The sequence below is a fragment of the Pecten maximus genome, chromosome 11 (assembly GCF_902652985.1).
Source record: "Pecten maximus chromosome 11, xPecMax1.1, whole genome shotgun sequence".
Classification (NCBI taxonomy): Eukaryota; Metazoa; Mollusca; class Bivalvia; order Pectinida; family Pectinidae; genus Pecten; species Pecten maximus.
The window spans coordinates 20,168,582-20,174,650 of record NC_047025.1 but is presented as its reverse complement, the minus strand read 5'-3'; positions in this window follow the sequence as shown (position 1 = coordinate 20,174,650).

Sequence of the window (6,069 nt, the reverse complement as noted above, 5' to 3'; positions counted from 1 at the left end):
ATTTGTGCAGTCCATGGTATAGTAAAATATCTGGATAGTATTTAATTTTTGGAAGCTTATAAACCATATACTTGAATATTTTAACAAATAAAACGAAGTCTTTATATTATAGCAATTATAATTTATTGCAAAATGTAACAACAATTAATGTAAAGCAATATCTTGCTTAAATAAAAGAAAATAATAACAAGACTTTACAATGTTTGCTATAAACAGGTTATAAATAACTTCATAAATATATCACAACAAAAGCTTCATAACAAAAAATAATAATAGTTGTCTCTAAAATTAATAATACTTGTTGCATAAAAGCATAACAAAATGACAATCTACACTGTAAATCGTGATGTGAGACACATGACTGGATTACACTAGCTTATAGTTAAACAAACTGACAAAAACAGATTAATTATTTACACATTGGGTATACACAACTTATGAGAGGACAAGGAGACCATCTATAATTATAATTTAGCCTTTTTTCATTTGTAAAATATCATATCTTTAAGTAAAAATTAAATGATTAAGGACTCATCTAAAGGTTACAAGTTAATACTTATATAAAAACATGCAGTTATTAATAATTTCTTATATCATATATAACCATTTGGATATACAATCAGTTTAATTTCTTCAGCTTCAATAATCACCAATATTACTCAATATAATAACTGCTATAATGTTTTTACAGCACAAAATTTGGTAGTCAACCTTTGACAAAAGAACATTGGTATTACATGTATCCCATGACAGATTTAGCTAAAAAAATCCTTTTTGAGAATAAATTTATTAAACTGACTAATTATATATATATAAGTATTCAAAGAGTTGTCAGTAGACAATATAGCTCACTGAGTTGGTTGAAATTGGAATACACACACATCAAATATCTAAGCTGTATCCTTATTAACTGACATGACACTGTTTTATAAAAACTTTAACTTAGCCGCTCCGGATGATGCGACACAGACACCAGAGTACAGCAACAGCTCCCCTCAACTTTGTCCCAGCGAGCTAACAAATGGTTATTCTATCAAATTGATCTGACTGAACCTTGAATCATAAAATAATAATATTTGTGTAAAAAATATAATGTTGCTGCTAAATCTAAATTTGATCTTACATGTGTTATATAGTACATTGTATATATAAAATGTATATACATGTATGTATTTGGATATTTAGCCTGAAAACAGGATTATCAGACTTATTATAGGAATGGCACTAAGAACTACATACGGTCTTAATGATTAAATCACTGTTGGAACAGAGTATGTTTACAGGGCCTTGGAACAGCACTTGTAACTTATTATATATAGAACATTTTATGTCTACTAAACTCCAAGGGTTGGACTGGTCTGTACCTATAAAAAATGTATATACATTTCTTGCTTGAAAAAAAAGTAATTCCATTAAAACAATTTCAATATGGCACAAAAGAATCAAAATAACACAGATGTCTACAACCGGTATACAGTATCGTCAGCAGTGAGTAAAATCTATAATTTAATACTGTAATGGTCTCGCCCACAACATAAAGTCACTAAAGCGAGACTGATAGAATCTTTCACCCCTTGGGAGTGAGACAGGGGGATCTCAACACGAGGGGAAGATTCTTAAGTTGCCAAACATAAGACTTGCCAAGTGTTTGGCAGCTTAAGAATCTTACCCCGAGGGTTGAGATCCCCCTCTCATTCCCATGGGGGTTAAATCATTATTTTTCTCTTACCCTGTTTACCCTCGTATGTATCTAATATTGACATTCATCAATGCAAGACAATGTTGATGTGACGTGCTTGAATTGTTGCCTCTAAGTCATACAATTGTTGAGGACATGCAAAGAGCATGTGTAGCTTGTCTTGATAAGAAATCAAACACTGGTAAAATTGTGGATATCCCTGTCCAGGGTAAGAGAATAAGGTGTTAAGTTTTCCAGCGACATAACATCAGCAGTGTTGGCATCAATACTGTCGTCAACATATTCCACTTTTAAGTTTTGCATTTGATCACTGTCTCAATTTCAAGTTCAATTTCACCAGACTTAATACATATACCTAGGTAGTTAAATCACATAGTGAATATCACAATACACTCATCATTTACTAATATAACATCATCCAGACTCTGATAATTAGGGATGTTGGAGGCTGTATTTGAAGTTTTGCATTAAGCTCAGTTTCTTAGAGAAAAGCAAATGTTATTTCAACCAAACCTAGAACAGCTGGCTAGGAATACATTGTAGTATGGGTATCTCAACACACTACATAGATTATGATGAATAATAACAAGAGGCCTAGAGGGACTGTATCGCTCACCTGGTGCGATTTGCCCAAACATTAATATATGATCAAGTTCAATTCATTAATAGCTTTATTTGTTGATGAGAATCAACTGCTTCAAGATTAAACCAAGAAACAAAGTCTAGACTCTCTAGGGTGTGTGAAAAGACCCCAGAGTTTGTTTTTGCAACATGACTGTGTTTAAAGAAAACAAGTGCCTTTGGGTTAGGAAAAAGACTCCTGGGTCTATTTTTACATAAGGAATGTGTTTATCTCTTGATGCCTTATCATTTGTACAAATTTGAATTCTAGCCACATAAGGATGCTTCCTACCAAATTCATTTAAATTCTGATCAGTGGTTAAGAAGAAGTCAAAAAGCGAATGACAGACACTGGACAACAGACGCCACGCTATGGCATAAGTTTATACCTTGATCCTTCGGATCTGGTGAGCTTAAAATCACTTTTTAAAATTCCATACAGTGAATTATCTTCCTTCCAATATAATAGCATGAATTGATTAGTATATGACACATCTATGTTTAATCTGAAACTGGAGGCGTTAAGGTCTACAGAGCTTTGACTTTGATACCGAGGACACTACAGGACTTCACATAAGGTCACATCCCACGGCCCATTGTACAATGTATGAATAGCAAAGGTAAAACTCCTTATCTGTACAAACCTAGCTAGCAAAGGTAAAACTCCTTATCTGTGCAAACCTAGCAAGGGTAAAACTCCTTATCTGGGCAATCCTAGCTAGCAAAGGTAAAACTCCTTATCTGTGCAAACCTAGCTAGCAAAGGTAAAACTCCTTATCTGTGCAAACCTAGAAAGGATAAAACTTTTATCTGAGCAAACCTGGAAAGGATAAAACTTTTTATCTGAGCAAACCTGGAAAGGGTCATTAAACTCCTTATCTGAGCAATCCTAGCAAGGATAACCAAACTCCTTATCTGAGCAATCCTAGCAAGGGTAATTAAACACCTTATCTGAGCAATCCTAGCAAGGGTAAAACTCCTTATCTGAGCAATCCTAGCAAGGGTAATTAAACTCCTTATCTGGGCAATCCTAGCAAGGGTAATTAAACTCCTTATCTGAGCAATCCTAGCAAGGGTAATTAAACACCTTATCTGAGCAATCCTAGCAAGGGTAAAACTCCTTATCTGAGCAATCCTAGCAAGGGTAATCAAACTCTTTATCTGAGCAATCCTAGCAAGGGTAATCAAACTCTTTATCTGAGCAATCCTAGCAAGGGTAAAACTCCTTATCTGAGCAATCCTAGCAAGGGTAATCAAACTCTTTATCTGAGCAATCCTAGCAAGGGTAATCAAACTCCTTATCTGAGTAATCCTAGCAAGGGTAATCAAACTCCTTATCTGAGCAAACCTAGAAAGGGTCATCAAACTCATTATCTGAGCAATCCTAGCAAGGGTAAAACTCCTTATCTGAGCAATCCTAGCAAGGGTAATCAAACTCCTTATCTGAGCAATCCAAGCAAGGGTAACCAAACTCCTTATCTGAGCAATCCTAGCAAGGGTAATCAAACTCCTTATCTGAGCAATCCTAGCAAGGGTAAAACTCCTTATCTGAGGAATCCTAGCAAGGGTCATTAAACTCCTTATCTGAGCAATCCTAGCAAGGGTAAAACTCCTTATCTGAGCAATCCTAGCAAGGGTAAAACTCCTTATCTGAGCAATCCTAGCAAGGGCAATTAAACTCCTTATCTGAGCAATCCTAGCAAGGGTAAAACTCCTTATCTGAGGAATCCTAGCAAGGGTCATTAAACTCCTTATCTGAGCAATCCTAGCAAGGGTAAAACTCCTTATCTGAGCAATCCTAGCAAGGGTAAAACTCCTTATCTGAGCAATCCTAGCAAGGGTAAAACTCCTTATCTGAGCAATCCTAGCAAGGGTAAAACTCCTTAGCTGAGCAATCCTAGCAAGGGTAATTGAACTCCTTATCTGAGCAATCCTAGCAAGGGTAATTAAACTCCTTATCTGAGCAATCCTAGCAAGGGTAATTAAACTCCTTATCTGAGCAATCCTAGCATGGGTAAAACTCCTTATCTGAGCAATCCTAGCAAGGGTAATCAAACTCCTTATCCGAGCAATCCTAGCAAGGGTAATCAACACAATCCTTGATCTGAGCCAATCCTAGCAGAGGGTAAAACTCCTTATCTGAGGAATCCTAGCAAGGGTCATTAAACTCCTTATCTGAGCAATCCTAGCAAGGGTAAAACTCCTTAGCTGAGCAATCCTAGCAAGGGTAATTAAACTCCTTATCTGAGCAATCCTAGCAAGGGTAAAACTCCTTATCTGAGCAATCCTAGCAAGGGTAATTAAACTCCTTATCTGAGCAATCCTAGCAAGGGTAAAACTCCTTATCTGAGCAATCCAAGCAAGGGTAATCAACTCCTTATCTGAGCAATCCTAGCAAGGTATTAAACTCCTTATCTGAGCAATCCTAGCAAGGGTAATAACTCCTTATCTGAGCAATCCTAGCAAGGGTAATTAAACTCCTTATCTGATGCAAGCCTAGCAAGGGTAATAACTCCTTATCTGAGCAATCCTAGCAAGGGTAATCAAACTCCTTATCTGAGCAATCCTAGCAAGGGTAATCAAACTCCTTATCTGGGCAATCCTAGCAAGGGTAATCAAACTCCTTATCTGAGCAATCCTAGCAAGGGTAATCAAACTCCTTATCTGAGCAATCCTAGCAAGTGTAAAACTCCCTTTCTGGGCAATCCTAGCAAGGGTAAAACTCCCTTTATGAGCAATCCTAGCAAGGTTAAAACTCCCTTTCTGAGCAATCCTAGCAAGGGTAATCAAACTTCTTATCTGAGCAATCCTAGCATGGGGTAAAAACTCCCTTTCTGGGCAATCCTAGGCAAGGGTAAAACTCCCTTTCTGGGCAATCCTAGCCATGGGTAAAACTCCCTTCGGGCAATCCTAGCAAGGTTAAACTCCACTTTCTGGGCAATCCTACAAGGTAAAACTCCCTTTCGGGAATCCTAGCAGGGTAAACTCCCTTTCTGGGCAATCCTAGCAAGGGTAAAACTCCCTTTTCTGGGCAATCCTAGCAAGGGTAAACTCCCTTTATGAGCAATCCTAGCAAGGGTAAAACTCCCTTTCTGAGCACTCCTAGCAAGGGTAATTCAAACTTTCTTATCTGAGCAATCCTAGCATGGGTAAAACTCCCTTTCTGGGCAATCCTAGCAAGGGTAAAACTCCCTTTCTGGGCAATCCTAGCATGGGTAAAACTCCCTTTCTGGGCAATCCTAGCAAGGGTAAAACTCCCTTTCTGGGCAATCCTAGCAAGGGTAAAACTCCCTTTCTGGGCAATCCTAGCAAGGGTAAAACTCCCTTTATGAGCAATCCTAGCAAGGGTAAAACTCCCTTTCTGAGCAATCCTAGCAAGGGTAATCAAACTTCTTATCTGAGCAATCCTAGCATGGGTAAAACTCCCTTTCTGGGCAATCCTAGCAAGGGTAAAACTCCCTTTCTGGGCAATCCTAGCATGGGTAAAACTCCCTTTCTGGGCAATCCTAGCAAGGGTAAAACTCCCTTTCTGGGCAATCCTAGCAAGGGTAAAACTCCCTTTCTGGGCAATCCTAGCAAGGGTAAAACTCCCTTTCTGGGCAATCCTAGCAAGGGTAAAACTCCCTTTCTGGGCAATCCTAGCAAGGGTAAAACTTCCTTTCTGGGCAATCCTAGCATGGGTAAAACTCCCTTATCTGGGCAATCCTAGCAAGGGTAATTGAACTCTGTATCTGAGCAATCCTAGCAAG